Source organism: Argiope bruennichi, chromosome 4, assembly GCF_947563725.1.
Source record: "Argiope bruennichi chromosome 4, qqArgBrue1.1, whole genome shotgun sequence".
NCBI classification, from domain to species: Eukaryota; Metazoa; Arthropoda; class Arachnida; order Araneae; family Araneidae; genus Argiope; species Argiope bruennichi.
The window spans coordinates 14,154,263-14,175,673 of NC_079154.1; the positions used below are offsets into that span (position 1 = coordinate 14,154,263).

The 21,411-nt window shown below is 27.4% G+C and overlaps 1 protein-coding gene across 1 annotated transcript in view; it reads left to right on the forward strand.

Moving 5' to 3' along the window:
• LOC129965897 (allatostatin-A receptor-like) overlaps positions 1 to 21,411 on the forward strand; it is a 274,603-nt gene that overhangs the window by 112,964 nt on the left and 140,228 nt on the right. The gene's annotated exons all lie outside the window — the stretch shown is intronic.

The following is a 21,411-nucleotide window of genomic DNA, read 5'->3' on the forward strand; positions in this document are numbered from 1 at the left end:
AGTTCAAATGAGAATAATCAGATTAAAATTGATCTAATGAACGTTAGAGCCAATGTGTGGGATTACAAAACTTATCTGTAGTTATGTAATGTCCATGTTTTAGCAATGATGGATAGTCTGTCTGAAATAGGGTAATGCTATATTATGATGAAATTAGGCATTTTGGCATCGGATGGAAAAAAATTGTTTTTAGAAATATTTTCAATTTGTTCAAATTACATATACCCTTTATAAAAGAAGGGAATCAGGCATGAACGATGATAAAAAGTTTCAATAACAATTATTGAAATTTGCTGTTGGATTATTCCTGCGAATGTCTTTATACTGTTACAAACCTGTAAATTTGCTTCCCATCACGAATAGTGTCATCGTTAGAAAGACCGTTGTACGATCTTTTCTCTGCGTGCTGAGCGGGTGTCACGTCATTGCCTCAAAGCTTGGCGACAAACTTTTTTCGCCAACCATTTGGCGAAAAAAGGGGTAATGCTGAAAAGTTCGAGCATTTTCACGATCCATTCACTAGGAACCGAGATACACCCATATATGCCCTGATTGGTCTAGAAGCTTCTTGCTTCGCCTCCCGAGAACTGTAAAAGGCCGGCACTCTCAAACTATGTCGTGTGTCGAGTAATCGCCGACATCTCTTCGAGAGGATAGCGCAGAAACAGCGTGCTTGCAGCGAGTGCTGAACTGAGCTGAGAGCATTGAAGTCTGTTGTCCACTGCTGAAGTAGCGTTGTATCTTTTGTGTACAAGCCAGTTGTGAGAATTAGTGAGTCGGCAGCTAAAACGAAAAGTTCAGCCGTTGGAGAGACCGTTGAGTGAAGCTCCGAAGATCCCTCTCCTGCTGGGTTCTGTCAAGCCACTTCGTGTGCTGTGAACGTTGGACTTGTGGGCTACTGTTGTCTATAGTGTGTTGCTGTGTGCTGTCCTGTGTTTGCCTCTGCTGTAAATATATGTCGTCTGTGTACTCGTCCTCTGTGTGTTTTCGTGTAAATGAGCGTCATTGTTTTCTACTGAGGCCTACTGATTGTGTTTTCTTCACCCTACACTCACTATCTAAATGAACTCCGACGGAAGAGGAAGAAAAAACCGTAAAAAAAATTATTAATAATGAAACCAGTTTCTTTGCTGTAAAATTACAAGCTGTAAATGCCTTATGGTCTGACTCGACCGAATCTTCATTTTAGAATTAAAATCACGAATCCAACATTTTCTTAGTTGTTTTTTGACAAACTCAGTAGGTGATATGTCCTACGTTATTTTGTGTGATTGCATCTTGATTTTATCGAGCAATTGTTTTCCCCTATAAAAAGCATATAATGAATTTTTCATTTTTAAGTTAAATATTCCCCAGTTGTTTCAGAGTGTTTACGGCAAATTAGCTTAGAATTTGTTCACAGAATATCTTTAAATAGATTTTGGACCACTTTTCAACTTTCATAAAATCTATTATTTTTCAACCATATTTATACCAAACTAAATTTGATGAACATACGTTTTAACGCTATGAAGTATACTATCTGCATACATTTTTTTATTATTTCGTTGTTTTCGAACTTGAAAAGGAATATTCCAGAGTAATGCTGATTTGAAACTCTTGAGAATAATATTTTAAAATGTATATTTATTTGCATATTTAAAAAAAATATACAAATACGCAAATATACAAAAAAAAATCTGAACCATTTCAAACGCTTATAAGCTATCGATTAAATAAAAATAACGTTTCTTCGCATAATTAGGTTTATTTTTGAGCCCTGACTAATTCAGTAAGCTACTCTAAGACAATCCCGCTTTTAACATCGACAACATATCATTGGATAATAAATTACTACTTTCAAATAAAAATCTCAAGAAATTATTAATAAATATAATATAACATTTTCTTGACACATGCATTTTGTATCTCAATTCTTCGCTCCTTACTGTAATTAATCAAATGCAATTCACATAAATAGGTTCTTCATAAAAATGTGGTGAATAAATTAATATTAAACTTGAATTAATGGATTTGTCAACATGTGAGCAATCTTAATACTATTTTAATTATTGGGCGAAAGGGCAAATTCAAAAAAAGAAAAAAAATGTCAAAATAATGAAGCTAGTATTTGTCAGCAACTTGCGGCTATATAAACATTAAAATATTTTACTTCTTTATATATATATATATATATATATATATATATATATATATATATATATATATATGGCATTTTATTACCCTTTCACATATCATGACTATACTTAATAAAGTGGCAACATGCAATTAATTTTCAATAAATGATTAATATAAAAATACAATTATAACTATATAGGATAAAATTAGATCAAATCATTTAGTATATTTCATAAATTTGAATAAATATTGATTTATTTAATATTTTTGTAATACTCTGAAGTAAACTTTTACTATTCAAACATCGATGCATGATAAAATTCTCGTTTGTTAAATGATAAATAATACTAGATTATTTTTTTATGATTAAGCACCCAAGTATATGAATGAAATAAGAACTCTTAAGATAGATAATTTTATCTATCTTTTTACTGAAATTATTTAAAGAGATTAAACCAGAATATTTTTGGAAGTTCGCATTAAATATATTCCCAAAATATAATGGATAAATTGAAAGGCCGAAAGAAAATGATATGAAAGAAAAACACTTTAGAAAATAATTTTAAATATTGACATTCTTTCATCTTTGGCGTTTATTGAAAAAATATGAATAAAAGAGCACATTATCCAGAAATATTGAAGAATATTAAATTATTCATAGATATAATGCATCAAAAAAGAATCTGGAACATCAATTGAAATAAATGTTTTTCAGTGAAGCGAAAGCGTTTAAAATGCTTTTTAGTACATCGCATTGAAATGGAGGCAAACATTGAATAATAAATTCATTCATTTCCATGGCATTTATTTCTATCAAAAGCGGTCAGGCAATCTGCCAATTGAATTTTGCAGATTGAAAATAAAATCAAATGCACATATATTCGATTCAGAGTTGATTTGATTCGATTTTGAATATCCTTTAAAATTATTTCGTTGCAGAAAAAAGGCTTTGGCAAATAAATCAATATTAATAGAATTGAGCATACAAATATGTAATATTTAAGGAATATTTCAAAAAATTAGAATATCAAGTAAAAAAAATTAAATTTTGAAATTTATATATATATATATATATATATATATATATATATATATTGCAATATCTTTTTAATAATGATTCAGTGTCTTGTATCCTTAATTTCTTCTCTAAAAGCACATCGACCAATATATTCTAGATTTAATTCGAATTTATTATTTTGTTTAAAAATTTACTCTAATATATTTGAGACTCGAAACATTCTTAAAATGGTATTCATTATTGCCAGTCATTAAAATAAATCTACTCTCTAAAACAATAAAATGATGTAAAGTATAAAAAACATATTTTATAAAAATTAAAAACTAATATTTATAATTTATACAAATGTATAAATTACAATATGTTATAAAAATATAGAAATGTATTTGTCTCCAATTTGAAACGTATTTAAATTTTAAAGAAGATGTACATAAATAATGCAAGCATAACCGGAAAGCTAATTTTTTTTTTATTTCATTTTAAAGTTTGTGGATTAAAATGCAAATTTAATTTAAAATAATCGTCAAAAGATTGATTAATACTTAATTCAAATCTTATTAAAATTTTGAAAAGCACATCTTATAGTGGTAAACATTTACTACTTAAGAAGTAACCCCGTTCCAAATTTAGTAGCTCTGCATCCAAAAATTTGTACTACAGAAAGTTTTTTTACGATTTTCTACCATGTACGATGTAATTTATAGATAAGTGTCAACTAATAAATATTTTCATATTGAAATAAATAGCCTGTTTTGCAAATTAAAAGAAGAATTTTTAAAAAGATTTTGTTCCTTTATATATTTATGTGATAAAACATTTTATCATGCGATGTTATTTATTTTATCATGAACATATTATTATGTGATAAACATTTAAAACATTTATTTATGAAACAAAAGTTTCAACACATTTATATATTGGTGCTTGTTTCATTTTTTTAGAGTAAAAGGTATTGCGTTCACCATACAATTGATAATTATATAAATTTGTCAAGATGAAAATAAAATACAACAATTGCGTGGTAATCGATATAAAAACGGTTTTCCTTTAAATCTGTTTAATGTTTAAATAAGAAAATGAAATCCGGGAATCTTCAAAATTGATGAAAGTTCATTATGAATAGATGTTTCAAGAAATATCAGTTATGTAATTTACTTTAAAAAAATTCAAAAGCTACCAACTGAAATATGAACTTGCTGATAGCATGTGCTGAGCTGAGCTAAAAGAGTAACACTGCTAATATATTGATAGTTCATCTCCGAGAAACAAATGGTGGCTGTAGTCTTTCGAGTTAAATGAATTAATATGAATTTTTCTGCGCGTTTCTTTACATAGCCCAAAACTATGTAGAGAATTTCACTGTGCAAAATTTGTTGCTTTTCTCTAAGTTCCATTTACATATTTATATCGTATACATATATAATTTTTTTTATTTAGTTTTTATTCTTTCATGAAATGTGTTCATGTGTGTATTGTGTGCATTTCATGTGTTTATTGTGTGTATTTCATGAAATGTGTATCCTTATACGTGCTAAAGAATGTGACACACAGTAGCAGATTTCTTTACAAAATATAAAAATTGCATTCCGTTCATCCAATTATGTAATGCATTATCCCGATATCGTCCAATGCAGATCTTAGAAAAGGATTTAATTTCCTTGGCTAAGAAGATTAAATAGTATTTTAGAGTGTCGGCAAAATTTAGGCTAGCATTGCATAAAAATATTTGTATTTTATATAACATTAACAATTAAAAGCGTGCATTCCTTATATATTACTTCCATATAATTAATAATAAATGCATAATTAACACGAGTTAACTAAAAATACAATTGCAATGTTAAATTTAGCTAAGGCATTTTTGTCATTCTTCTCGCATCACTCTTACAATAAATGTTTAATTTATGATGGGCAACATATTTATTCTATTAATATTTCTGAAACAAGAAGACATTAAATAAGAAATTATCGTATTTTAAGGGCTAAACCTTTCGCTTCTAAATTACTTTTCAGACATATGATAACCAAAATATTTAAGAATAAAAGTTTGCTGTATTTGATGTTACAAAGTTTTGAAAATATAAATGAATGGAAAATACTAAGAATTTCTACTTTATTTCAAATCATACATGAAATATTTTACTATTTCATTAATTAGATATTTCAAAATATATGAACCTCTCTAAACAGATGAAAGATAAACGTTAGGAAATAAAAGACGTAGATGGTTTCTAAATTGTTTTACATATGTTTCTTTGTTTCTTCATTGGATTATTTATAGATATTCTGTTTTAAAGTTTAAAAATAGATTGTTTTATCATAAAACAAAGAACAGCTATGCACTATTTTCGTAAATACTCTTAAAGCTATCATTATATTTGTGTATAATAAAGTCTTCTTGGAAACATTTATATATTTATAAAATATCATGGCCATGCGTCATATAAACTGTGTATATTTATAATTGCTTTTCAAAATTTCTTGGCAGTAATCATTTTGAAAACAATTCAGTAGATTTATAAGGGAATCTTGCAATATTTTACAGTAAAATTTATTCACCTGGAAAATATTTAGCTTTCAGTTATTTAAATATTGCACTGGAATATTCATTGCAGTTGTAAATTTTAATAAAATATTTTTGAAAGTTTAATAAAATACTTTTAGAAGAAAATAAAATTATTTTAGATGCTTTTTAATAAGATTTCGTGAAAGCGAAATGAGACAGTTCAGGAAATGAAAAAATAATACCAAGGTGTCATTCGTAAATAACACTATATTCGTTTTTGCACGAAATATGCTTTGGATTTCTAAATATATCTTTCGAAAGTTTGAATCCAGTATAATGAACGATATTTACTGCGAATAATTTAGTAAATAATTTTAATAATTTAAGAGAAAAACCAATCAAATGTCAGATTTCGGAATCATGAAACAATGCTAAATTCGAATCTAACAGAACAACAGCATATTTATGAAAGTTTGTGGGCGTGGGTGACCTGGCAGAGGCTAAAATTAGGAAATTACTTTAGGGAACAAGGGACTTTTATCGCTTTATCTTCTGTTCCAACCGCGAAAGGGCAGATGATGCCAGGAATTGCAATGATGTGATTGCCAACATCTTTTACTTTTGTATAAAAGAATATATAACTTCTATATTTAGATCCACCATTATAGGAATTAATAAGTGTGTAAAAATTTACTATACTTTTACTCTTTATTAGATTGTGCATTAAATTATTCAGTTTTTTTAATGACCAATCTTAAATTACTATATTTACCCTTTTAAGATTCTTCATAAATATATTCAATTGCTACAAAAAATATGGTAATTCATTCACTTTTGTATGAGTCGTCTGTGACTCACGTCTACTTTATATTTAGATGGTGTTCACTCTACTCTATTTAGGATATAGCAAATAAAGATATTTCCTATTTACACCTGTTTAAATCCTAGACTCGAGTCGTGGAATAAACATATTAAATTATTTGAACACAAAATGTAGTTTTCTTCTTAAAATTAATTATCAATATTTGAAAGTATTAATATACCATTACACAATGCGAAAAGAAAGTATCTGAGCGTTCTTGCTAAATTTCCCAATGACACTAAAAATTTTTGTCTTTCAATTCTGTTTCTAAAATAATTTTAAAATATCTCGGCTCATTATTTATTTATTAATTAATAAAATTTTATCATGATTAAATATTTATATTCAATAACTTAACTTTCTTCCTTCAAGTCAGTCTCAAAAATGTTAAAGAATTAATATAAAATATTATTGATGTAAAAATACTAAAAATGGATCCTTAAAGATTAAAGCATTTTATAAAAACAATTTAACAGTCAACAGTAAAATGTTTTCTGTGATATATGAAAAGATATAAAATGCATTTTTTTTTTGTATTTCGTTTCTCTAAAGCCTAAATAATTGGTGATTTAGTCGAATTTCAATTTAATTGATACGTCTAATTCTGAATTCCATTATTTTATCATTCGTTGTGCTTGATATTCCAATTTAAATAAAATCTTGTTTTATCTTTTTTCCTTGTATTTCTGGGAATCTTATGCTATAGATATTAGAGGCTAACAGATTTTTAAGACACAATTTTGTATTATTTCTAAATTCTCAGCATTTAGAAAAAAAAGAATGTAATGTTATTATATGAGAATAAGAATATAGCGAAATGAGTTTCCATTTTCTGGTATATACTAAACTGCAGAGTCAAAATTACAAAGGTAAATAAAAATATTTAACTCTTCTTTAGTATAATTCAGTTAGAATGAAAATTAAATTTTCCTCTATTGTGCTTGTCAAAATATTTCTATAGTTCAATTCCTTAATTAGTAGAAGCAAATAATTTTTATTTTAATATGCAAGTGCGAGAATTCGCGAACTTTATCTTAAACCAAATATTTCTGTTAGAAATGCGATTCAGAAATATAACTAGAACCTAATTATGTAGATTCTAAACTGCTTAATCATTTGGAATAACTAGCATAATTGCGTTATCCTAATCCTGGCTTTAGTTTCGAAATATTTAATTACGTATTCGCTGCATTTTAGAATTGATTTTATTGATTTCTAGTATTTCTTCTAATAACACAGATTCGAATAATCTCTGAAAACTTCAGATAGTTTCCATTTCAATAAATAAATAAAATAGTAATACGTCAAAATTGTTATCATTTTATTGCCAGGTTGTTTCAATGAGTTATTAAATGTTATAATACTTTAATATAAAAAGCTGATAAAAATGTGTTTGTCAAATCCGCAACAGTTATTAAAAGAAAATATTTATAGGTACCATCAAAAGTGGGAAAAGGAATTCTTTGCTTTAATCAGAATTAATTTTTACTGTTACTTCTATATATAAATTTAAAATAATATTATTACGGAAGTATCGTTTAAAGTTTCATTAACAAAATTAGCTGATTTTTATTTTATTCAAATTTAGTTTTTAAAATTTATATGGTTTTATTTATTTTTTATAACTTTTATATAAAAAGTACTTTGATTTTTTTTTATTGTCGAAGATTAATAACATAGACTAACGTTTAGTTATTTATGCAAAAACAGTTTTCTTATTATCTTAATTCATGAATGAAAAATTTTACACATACCGAAAATATCAATGAAATATATCATGACCGTGCAAAGGAATTATTAATTTTCAATTTCAAATATTGTTAGTATAAAATATCAATGTATGCACACAGATAATATAAAATTTTACATTTTTTTTTTTTTTTTTACACTAAACGTATTTTTGAAAGTATTGGTTTTATAAGTGCATGAAACTTAAAACTTTAGGGTTCCGTTAAAAAAAAAAACACATTTTCATCGTGAAGTTTAAGGATTTGCATCCAAAATAGTACAGAAATCGGATAAAAATGAGAAAAATTTATATTTAATTTAAGAAAAATTATTACACTACTATGCTAATTATGCCAATTTACGAAAATTCAAAATTTTAACTAGAGTAGAAGATAGAGTTTCAATAATTTAGATTGCAAGACAAATAAGAAAAGTCAAAAATATAGCGAAAGCTAGAAGGAGAATGAACCTGGCATTTAAGTTTTTAATAAAGTAATGACTTCCTAGAATTAGTCTCCTTTATAAAGGTTCATGTATTAAATGAACAAAGAACATATTGCTGATAATTTGACAGAATCCAAGACATGACAAATATCTAAACAAAATTAAATATAACCCGTATCCCCGGCTAACTAGTTCCAGTACTAGTTCCATTGGCGAATACCAATTATATAAAGGTAAAAACTAATTTATCATTCTATGTATATAAATTATTTAAGCAATAAACTAATTGCAACGACAGCATAAAATTTTACATGAAACTTTAGTTTTCATCGCGCCATTTTTCGTCCTGTCGATTCTGCTTTTAAAGAATAAAATCCTGTGTGGGCTTATTTTTATTTAATGCTATTATTTATAATTTATCAAAAAATCTTAAGTTAATTATAGTATTGTTTAAATTACATTGTTTTCTAAACAATCTTTTTTGGTAATCATAATAATTTATGTAGGCCAGTGAAAGTTGATAGCCAAGCAATAAAATTATCTATAGGAAAATGGAGTTTAATTTTAAGAGATTCGTTACTGAGATAAAACTTTGAATTGAAATATTCTGCAAACGCTATTTTGTTAAAGATTGGAGGGTGATATATGCTGAAGTGGCCATAGATACGCTCTGGACTATTTCTCATCATACTCATGAGAGACTTGTTCTCACTTACTTATCCACTTCTCTGTCTCGGCAGAAGGACGTTAAGCAAGAGTCAGGAACGGGATGCTATTGATCCAATTTATAGGAGAGTTTGCAAAGCTGGGCATGAATAACTTCTGCTATACCCTTGCGCTTTCGGAATTAAGGCCTAGCCTCAAGCATTAACCGAATAGCTCCTCGAGACATTCTGGAATACAGTTCCCTGAAAGAGAATATTGACTATAAACCAGAGTCATGAGTTCAAGTTTGGAGGTTAATGATTATTCCCTGTTCAGTTGATAGATAATATCAATTAATCTAGCAGATATTCAAATTCAATTTAGATTTTATTATCGCCTTTTTAGGATATGATCGTATTTCCCAATATATATTGATAAGAATAAGATTATTGGTTCTCTATTATTTTTCTGATGCAGTAAGCATTAACTAGGCTTTAGAACTTACTACACCAATGTATCGATCCCAATACGCACGCACAAAAAAGATATTGTTACGAACCTGTAATTTTGCATCCCAACACGAATAATGTCTTCTTAAGAAATACCGTTTTACAGTCATCTGTATTGTGTGCAGTCGGATGCCGATCCAGTGGTCCCAGAGCTTGGTGACAAACTTGGTGACTTGTCGATGAATTTGGCGACTTTGGCAACAGAATGGAAACTTCGAGAATTTTGTCGATCCATCCATTAGAAACAGAGATACGCCTGATTGGTCTAGAAGATTCTAGGTCCGCCTCCCGGGAACTATAATAGACAGGCACTCTCAAGCTGAGTGTGTCATCGTGAATTGAAGGCGGAGTCGCCAACAAGTAACGAGTCTTCGAGAGGATAGCGAAGCTACAGCGGAGTGCCAGAGTTGCGTGGAGCGAGTGCTGAACTGCTGTGTACCAAATTATGTTGTCTACTGTGGAAACAACGTCGTATCTTTCGTGTATGAGACAGTTGTGGAAAGTACTGAGTCCACAGCTAAAGCAAGGAGACAGTGAGAACTTCAGCCGTTTTGTAGAGACGGTAGAGCGAAGCTCCGAGGATCTCCTCTCCTGCTGGATTATGTCTGGCCGCTTCGTGTGCTCTGGAAAATTACTACTTGTGGGCTACTGTCTGCTGTTGTGTGCTGTCCTGTGTTCGTCTCAGCTGTAAACATTTGTTATCCGTTACAATATATATATAATACAAATATCCGTTAAAATATATATAATACAAATATCCGTTAAAATATATATAATTCAAATATCCGTTACAATATATATAATACAAATATCCGTTACAATATATATCATACGAAATAAAAAAAAAGTATGTATACAATTTAAACAAACATAATTATTATTGCGATTTCAAGTGTAAAAAGTATGAGAATGTTCATTGAATGGATTTTTATGTTTGTTTAAAAAAGTAGGCGCATAATGCAATTATTTTTCTTTATGCTGATGCGTTTAGTTGAAAAAATGATTAATGGAGATTTTTAACGTGTCCATTGAAAAAAAATGCATACTTACGTTTCAATGGCTCTCATAAAACATTTTTTTCTTCCTTCAAATGAAAGTCCGTTGAAAAAGTGGACTGTTATTGTGTTTCACTTTATCGATTCGTTTAAATTGTAAATTAAAGTTGTTTTATTGTAATATTCGTTATTGTTTCCTTCCCGTCGGCTAGTGTTAAATGCAATTCTTCATTCATTATTCCTCATTTCATTCTGAGACGTCCTTCTCTAATATCTGTAACTATTTCGCCGCAGATTACGGAACCAGTCTATAACATTCCTTCGACAATCGCAGCTGGCATTTTGTAACTTAAAATATATGATTTCAGTTTTAGACAAATAATTTGGAAACAGTAGAGATATGATTAATTGTAAGATATGTGTAAAATTACGTCCACGATTTTGCCTTGAGTAGGAGTTCATTAAATTCTCTGATTGCTTTAATACAAGAAAATCGTTTTTAATATATTGTATAACTTGATGCTTATATGTTTCTGTAAGTCTTTCTGATACATTTAATTTGTAGGTTTAATTTTTCAAATTATATATGTTTATTTATTTTCTTAAATTTGCTTGCATGCCTATCTTCAATTCTATAAATAAGCTATGGTCTAAATTGGAAATAATATTTACTGATGAGAATGCAATTGAAACATTGATAAAAAATACCGTAATACCTGTCAAGCATACTTCCAACATTTGTGGATCAACATTTCCTTTACTATTTCGAATATATTTCCTTTTAAAATGTCACATAAATGCGAATTGTAGATATCAAAACAAATGACAGAAACAAAATGAAAACGTGCTTATCTTTGAAAATGAAATGAAACCAATTCTATGAAGTCATTAAGCCGATCCTGTTACAGAATAAAACATCCACTTTGGTAGAAAATTAATTATATCTGAAATGGTGATAGCAAGTGCTTCAATCAACTTATAACAAAGAGTTGATGAGGTTATAAAATTACGTAATATTGTTATTGTAGAAATCAAAGCAAGTAGATTCCCATAAAACAAATAAGAAAATGATAATTGAAAATTTAACAGAAAACCTCTACTCCGAAAATAGGTTAGTGAAAGCAATAAAACGAAGACTGCATTACAGCTACAAGACAAGGAATAAAAAAAAATAATTGCATGCCATAAATAAACTTTAAATGATAGGAAAATGCCGGACAAATTTCACAGACTTTATGAGGCTTTGAATAAAAATAATTATGTTTTCATTAAGACTTAAATTTTTTGTACTATTTCGTAACAGGATATTTCAAAATTACATTTTTATTTTACACTTCGCTTTGAAGAAGCTATTTAAATAGCTTTTTCTTCTAATGAATAAAAATTGCATATAGTTAAATGTTATTAACCACATATTTACAAAAATCCATTTTGTGCGCTGATCTATTGTTACTTCGAGTTGGAATCTCGACTTGGGAGAGTTACAGGTTCGAAACATAATTCCTTGTAAGCGTATCTGGTGCACTATAAAATAGGTCGATGAATCAAATATTCCCGCATTGGTATGTTACGAAAACTTGGAAAAGGGTGTGTTAATCCAAGGGTCATCCTTTGTATCTGACTGCTGTCGAAAATTACGGGGCCTAGTTTTCCTTTTAACGGGATGTTGATATAATTAAACAAACGTATTTATTTTTCATCAATCACATTACATAATTTCTGGGTATTGCCGCATCAGTTTTATTTTAGAAATTTCAAGTACACTTTATATTGACATAATAAAATCGGCATCTTTCTTCCATTCATTTATCTATAAAACAATTTTATCTGTCTATCGAGTTAGCATTTATTTGTGGTACAGATGAGTAAAAAAATTATAACAAAGCAATTAGGCGTACCAAAAACTGCATTCTTTGAATAAAAGAGTAGGATTTGCCTTTTGACGTACGAGAAACAAGAAAAAAAAATTAGTATAACAATTGTATCGGCTTCATAATTCTTTGAACTAAAAAGAAATGAAATTTTTATGAAGGAATTTGACTTCGAAAATTTATAATAATATAATAATCAACTAAATTTTTTTTTGCCCCATTTAAATATTGTTTCAAAATTTGTAATTACGAATCAATTCAATAAAATGCTTTGCAAGAAGAATAAATTCAAATATTCTTCAGAATATTAATCTAACTTTTTAATAATTTTAAATAGTAATAGTTAAATTAAATTTAACAGTCTTGTGACCTTCTGTCATTTAAAACTTTCGCACTATCAGAACAAAGGATTCTGGAACGAGTTCCAGATCAGTGAAACTAAGAATTAATTATAACTCTGATGAATTTCAGAATGTGACGCTACAAATGATAATTTTGAATGACTTCCATTCATTCCCTGATGAATTTGCATGGCCGAAATCCCCGAACTTGTTCCTCCTCTTATCTTCCTTGATTCGATGTGTTCTAACATACGTGTAACAGAATTTTAACAAATTGTTTCAAAGGCAACACATATTTTCTACTATCAATCAAGGGGATCCTCGTTAATTGGTTGCTAGAAATTCAAATGGCCTTTACAAAGGTAGATTAGGAAAGGAAATTAAATTTATCCCTTTTCGTTGATGTTAGGTGCCTAGAAACACTGGTTTAAATTGTTCGGCAATGAAAGGATTGAGATTGCATTGTGCTGGCATAAAGACCCAGAATTAATGAGAGATTCCCATTATAGTTTCTGATGTACTAGTATCAATAATTTGTTAGATCGTACTGTTGGCTTGCAAAGAATGAATTAGTCTTTGATGCATAATCCAAGTATTATTTTTTTATGTTTGTAATCACATAATTCTGCATTCATACTTTATATTTGTGATCATATACTTCTTAATTCATTCTATGATTGTAATCATAATACTTTTTAATTTAATTTAAGAAAAAATACTGGTCTTAACTTGTTCAATTTAACAATGTACTTAAAAATGAATAAGTTCATGCACATTTTCATTATCACGTCGATTATTTAAATGCATATATACAAAGGTTTAAAATTGTTTTCTAATTTATTTCATTAATTCACATAAACAATACAACTGTTTCTTTAAGTTTTTTAACTTTGATTATTATATTGATAGCTTATGACAATTTACTTACAATTAAAATTTAAATTTATAATGAAATAAGTAAAAAATCCTTAAAAATTTATCAATTTTATATTAAATTATTAGGTAAAGTTTAGAATTTATTTTCTATATAAATTGATTATGAAGATAAAATACAAGCAGTGATATTTATTACACTTGAACAATGATATTTATTATACTCCAGAAATGATATTTATTTACACTTGAATTGGAAATTTTTGTTAAAGGAAAAAAAACAAAATTCTGTGCAACAAATATATTAGCAGATGCCTTTTACTAGATGTTGTCTTAGTTTACTTATATGAACAGTGCTGAAATGCCTGGAATTCCTAGAAGATGTCATTTCGGATATTTCACATTATTTATCTCAATTTAAAATCAGAATATCCAAAAATAATATAAACGGGCGAATGTTCAAAGGTGAAATTTTTGCTCATAAACAAAACACAATTATTTATTTTACTTGTCAGTGAAATTCTGCGAATATAGCGAATGAAATTTTTTCAAAGCTTTCAGTTTTCTATCGAAATGAAGAACATGAATATGGACTTTTTAAAAAAGATCTGTATTTGCAAACTTTGAAATGTCAATGTTTAAAATAATTCTCCTGTCTTATCCATTTTTGATAAATTCTATGATATTAGATTTTCTTTCATGAGTTTCATGCCTAGTTTTTAGCAATTGCTCTAAAATGTATATGCATTTTTTCATTGGAAATTTTCTCATTTCTTTTAGAATACCAGTTAAAATCAATATCACAAATTGTTACGATTTATGTTGTAAACGTCTATACAGTACAATTGTACAATAATATTTCCTGTATTAATCAATGATTGAACTTGTGCATTTAACTTATAGAGATATTATATATCTGAAAATAAATTCATGTTAGAATAAAGAAAAACGATTTGTATTAAGTGGTATAAATTTGCTGATAATCCATTTCGATATTTAATATTAGACAGTTTATACAAAACTATAAATTAATCTTTTCATAGCAATTACAAGAACATTCTAACAGTAAGGTAATTAGTTATGTTATGAAACATTCTAATAAATGAAAGGAAACTTCCCTTATATCACTAATAAAATGAAACATATCATTAAATAAATTATTTTATTGTTCCAAAAAGTAGTTTTGACGCTGAACTGTGAAGTCGCGAGCGTGAATGTCTTGTCTTTGTGTTTGTTTAGTGTGTGAATGTGATTATTAAAAGAAGTGTTCCTAAAAACATTCGTCCTGTTGCTTCCTGCATGGATCATAATAATCTACATACCACCACAGTTTTAATTTTTCTATCGGTTATTCACTTATATTTGGGAGTGAAAAATTACCATAAAATCATGGTTCGATATTGTTTAGGAAATATCTATATCACTTAAAACAGTTTTATGATAGTTAATGTTGAGACTTACTGAAAAATTACGTTCATTTATTTCAGTTCATTTCTTTCAATATATTTTAATAATTATTTCTATTTATTTCTTATCCAATATTTTAATATTATGCATTCTAAATTTGATATTAAGTAAAATATATTGAATAGATTCATAGAGTTTTTATTGCTCACATTTTAAATTTGACGCATTTCACAATCTTAGAAGTCAATAAGATTATTAATTGTAAAGAAAACAAATTTACATCATTTGTAAACAAGCTACTGAAGTTTTCTTCTAATTTAAACGATCTAAAAATGTCAAAATCAAGATTATATTCCGCATTCTTTATTTTGATTTTGTACTTATATTGTACTAAAATATATATCTCATATGTTAGAAATATTTACTTTCAACTCACTTCCTATATGGATTTTTAAGCTTCATTAGAATGATGCATCATATAACCTTAAAAAAAGGATATTTCTTTTAAATTTTACAAAATATTAGTCATCATTGGTGACCATTTGGTCGCTTGTAATACCTCTTAGTATGCTGAAGAGGCAAGACCGTCTGACCTGGAACATTGAAGTTAGCACATGAATTTTGAGGGTGAGAAGGTACATATAAAAACATATTATAATTTTAATTAAGGCTTTGATTAATTAAAGATTCAAAAATATTTTGAGATTTTTTAGTGATAACTTTCAAAAATATAATAGCAAAAATATTTTTAGGTCATTTTAAAATTAAAAAAAAAAGTACTTCCAATGATATCCAATTTTTTGCAGTACAATTTTTTTTTCCAATTTTAATCGATTTTTTAATAAAACATTTAAGTCTATTTTACAATAATATTTTTCTTTGCCAAATAGATGCTCAAATTATTTTCATTGTTGCTGATAATATTTCATCTTAGCGTTTTTCCATTGTTGATGATAAAGATAAAATGATTCGGTTTATTTGTCCGTGTTTAATAAGGTACATGTACATTTTATATTGAAAAAAAGTGGGCTTTTAATAGTGGGCTAAAATAAAATCATTGAGTGGGCTTTTAATAAAATCATTGAGATTTTTTTATTGAACTTAAATTTTTATTTCATAATCTAGGTGAATATATTTTTCAGCGTGCATTGTAATAAGTGCCTCTGCTCTTTTCTATGGTATATATAGGTATGTGAACATTTTAAGAGAAAATTATCAAAATGTATAGCGCATTGAACAGAAGGGTGTTAAGCATTTAAAATAATACTTATATGTCTATCAAAACTTGAAATTTCAAAATATTTTGATGTGAAAGCCATTAAAACCTAATGTACAAAACAAAATATTTAATAGAAATTTTTAGCAACTAAATCCAGGCAAACCACCTGATCCAGTAGCTAACTAAGAAATAATATTTCTAACAATGCTTTTGCGATATTCTGTTATTGTATTCAAAATGTAACTAGGTTTACCAACACAATGGAAAATAATCTGAAATTGTCCATTTGGTAGCGCACAGGAAAATAATTAGTGATGGGTATTTTCAAATATTTAATGCACATGTGCATGGATATAACCGATAATAAATGTTAATAATTATTTTCATAAACAATTTTTAACATGATTTAAAATGATTTCATATTATATACTATTCTACCTTTTGAATAAAAAGCAAATGATTTTTTCACATCTCATTATGCATTTGATAGATTTTATTTATAAATTTGTCAAAAATTTTGACATATCAATCTTGAACTATTTAAATAAAATTACGGATTGGGAGTACTTAGAATTAGTTGTACTTTAGAAGAAAGAATGATTTTAAAAAAGTAATTTATACATTGATAATTTACCACTGCTGATAATTGATTTGAAACATCAACTTATTTACTGAAGTGATGGTCCATAAATATAAGAAAGAGGATTAAATTAGAAATAAAAAATACGATTCAATTTAGTTTCTTTGGTTATGAAATTGATTTTTTTATTATTTTTTGCTGGATGATGAAATTGCTAGATTATAAATACAAAGTGACAGTAAGATATTCGCATGTTCGGAAAAATATAAGAAATCAAACTATATTTTAATTCTAATATTTTAGTTTATGTGAATAACGATGCACAATTCTACTAATTAAACAATTATATCAATGAAAGGAATTGATATTCAAAGAATAATTATTTTAATAATATGAATAAATAGCTGAAATTTGTTAGATCTTAAATCAGTACACAATGTTATGAGAAAATATAGTTTTTGTATATATGTTTTGAAAATGCTATGAAAAGACTCTCTATTCACTAAATATAAGATTATTTGAAGTATAAGATTAAAGCAATGTTTAAATCGATACTGAATTTACTTACGAGCTTCTGTACTAAAATATCACTGCTTGCAAGAGAAAAATGATAACGGTACAAAAATATCATGATTTCCTTTTTATAGTGTTCAAATTATTTAATACTTTTCAAAGAAAAACAATTTGAAATGAAGATTGCAGTCGCCCTATTTTCTTCGAAAATTGAATGATACTGAAATATTAAAAAAAAGATGTTTTTAATACTGAATCCACAATGAAATTTCCTTTCACATTAAATGTGAAACCCTCTGATAGGTATATCTATTATGTCCCTCTTATTAAATGCGCCGATCTCACAGATCACACACGTCTTTTTATGAATAAAATCTTTTCCAAGTTATAAGTAAAATAAAATCTAAAATTTCCATTTTATATATATTTATTTCTTTTTTACTATTTTATTCTTGAAAATTATATGAAAACATCATAAGCCATTGGTATTTTTCAAAAGTAATCACGTTAGTAGTAAAAAAAGAGCAGAATTTGTCTTATAGATTTTAACCTTTTCAGCGATGGTGGCCACAAAGGAGGACATCAATTTTAAAAATTTCTGTAAAAACAACTATTGGTTTTAAAACTTTAAAAAATGTTGGAAAAGTGCAATTGGTTTCTTTTTTAATAAATAGATGACAGCCCCAGCAGTTTTATATTATTCCTTTTTGGTTTTGATTTTATATTAAAAATGCTTCGATTTTTTGCCTGAAATGTGTGAATCTTCTTAAGACATGAAATGTTATCAAAATCCTTCACCCGTTTTCTTACAATATCCATGAGGTTTATCCTAATTCTTTTGAAGCTTCTAATTAATTTAAGAACGAACCAAAGTGATTTATATCTGGGTGGTCTAATTTTGGGACACCGCCCATCTAAAACATCTGTTTCTTCGTTCGCTTATCTTCAGTTTTGCCGCCTCTCGTATCCGTGGGAAAGCTATAACTTGATATTTTTTTCAGAAAAGGGTGCGATGTAGATTTTGTGTTCAAGGAGGCAGGGGGTTGTGTTTATTGTGTTCGGAAAAAGACTATGCATTTTGAAACCAGAAAGAATTTCACATTTCAGATTTGCCTTTCGTTCAAACAGTTTCTTATTTTTAATGCTCATGATCTGTTTAATTTTTTTCCGATTTTTTTCTTGTAAATTTCTAAGTTTATATAGAATTAATTTTTTATTTAATTTTTTTTCTCATTTATTACTACTGTATACTGCCGTCAGCAATGATAACATTACGGGCATAAAATGAAAATATCGGAGGGGCGCCCACATCACTTCCATATTGGAAAATTCAATAAATGAAAGTGAAATTCAAAGAAAAGAAAAAGACGATACCAAATTAATTTTTTGCCCGCAGTCTGTTGTGGACTATGGTAGAAATATGGGGTTTGTAGAGCATTTTGATCTTAAAAACCTGTACGAAATAGACCGTAAAAGTCAGAAATGGTGATATGGGCTTTTATTCCCTTTTTTAATTCATGTGTCATCAATGCGTTTATTTTGCAAACGCAGTTGCCAAATTCTTGTAAAAACCCAGAAGTGAAAACACTGAAGGAGTTTAGAATACAATTGATTTCATACTTGATATTGATGGGGAAGGAAACGTCAGCTTCGAAACAGCGCAGCACCTCTTCGCTATCAATAACAATAAAAAGAGAGAAACCGGCAGTGCCAGAATAAATTAGATTCAATAATGTTTATCAAATGCCCATCAAGTGTTACCCTCGAAAAATGTGCTTTATGCAATTCCAAAAACAGAAAAAATATGCATAAAACACGATATGTACAATGCGCCATTGTTTGTTAGATAAAAAAGACACTCCTACATGTTTCGAAAGATTTCCTACCAAATTAATTTTTTTTGCTTTTCATTTGATATTTATCAATTTAAATTTAATTGCGTATGTATATTTTCAGAAATTTAGTTAGTTATTATTCTTAATTGATATTTTGTATTAAATCGAAATTGTTTCCTATTTTTTATTTATAAGATATAATTTGGAAATGTCGTAATAAAAATTTACTAAAAGGCATTTTTAGGGTTTCAAATATCTCAAACTACCTAAAACACAAATAAAAATGTTTATTAATCTATAACATTCATAATTATTGCTACTGTCATAAGAAATTTGCTCAATTATTTCGAAAGATTTTCTTAAACAGAAATTATTCTAGATGGGTAGTGTCCTCAAAAGAGGACACTACCTCTGTAGAAGGAGGGATATTAAAAAAAAATTGATTTCAAAATGAAGTTCATTTAATTTAAAATGAACTTAATATTCTATATAAATTCCATTATCACTTGAACAGAGCAAAACTTAAAATTTGAGCATAGAAAAATGGAAGTGATAAAGAGTAAAAATACTTTATATGTGGAGTGTATCAATCTGAGGTTTTTCAGGAATTAGGTTTTTTTTTTTTTTTGAATTTAACAATAGATGGCTTATGCCAAATATTTATTATCTATTATCTAAATATTTATTATCTATTTATTATGCATTATATTTATTATCTTCTTTAAATGTCCTGAAAAACGTGAAAACATCGCCAGCTAAATTGAAAAGTAAAATATTTCCAGGTGATCTGTGATATCTCTTGTCAGAGAAAAATATTTATTTTGTTAGAATATATATCAAAAAATATATGTATGATTTTTGAAATGCACTACTTTTGAATATCTGTGAATTAAAAAAAAATTATATAGTTACATGTAAATGTCAAAATAAAAACTTTTAAAGTAAACCAAATATTTAATTACTTCTAATTCACATAAGGACTTCATTTTATAATTATTTATATTATAAAGGAAAGTAGAAAATAAACAACTTATAAATATAACTGTCATTATGCATTAAAATTGAGCAAATTTCTGAATACCCAAAGATGAATCTTAGAGTGTAGTTATCAATCGGATGTAAAATTTAAAAATTTAAATTCAATTACGATATATCATGTATCAATCATTTAGCCTAATTTATTCAAAAACTGTAGCGTTCCGTAACTTTGAAAATTTTTAATAAGTTTTATACAGTAAAATATTACACCAGCATCAATACATGTGAATATGTAGTCTTGAATTTTGACAAGAAATAATTAAAGAAGACATACCTATTCTAGAGGAGTTCTGAAACTGGGATATAATATTCATTTATTTAGTTCTACAGTGCATGATTGAAATGCATGAAGTGTAATTGGTTCTTGAGTTGTTGACGGAAATATTTAATTTATCAATTTTCATCATTTCACTGAATTTTACACAAGTCACAGATGACATACAAATATTTAACATTGAATGCGCCTTGTTATATAGTATTCACATTTAAAGCTACACCAAATGAAATAAAACAAACAGTGAATTACAAGTACTGTGAAGCCAATTTTGGAATGAAATTGGAAATTTTTGGAATGGATTGGATATATATATATATATATATATATATATATATCGTATATTCGTTTCGTATTCTTTACTTTTAACTTATTCGAAATAAGCCTTTACTAAAATTAATAGTCGAAGGAATTGCTCCATTCCTCATTACCACGCAAATTATAGTTAAGCATACTTCTGACAATAAAAAAGTGCAAACAAAAGATTTTAAACAACATTTTATGAAGGCAATGACAGACAAAATGAATTATTTGAAAAAAGTAATAAATATCTAACAATAATTATTTCCAAAATTGCATTCTCAAAAGCATAGGATTAATTTGACTGCGCACGTCTGAAAGATTTTGATTCACCC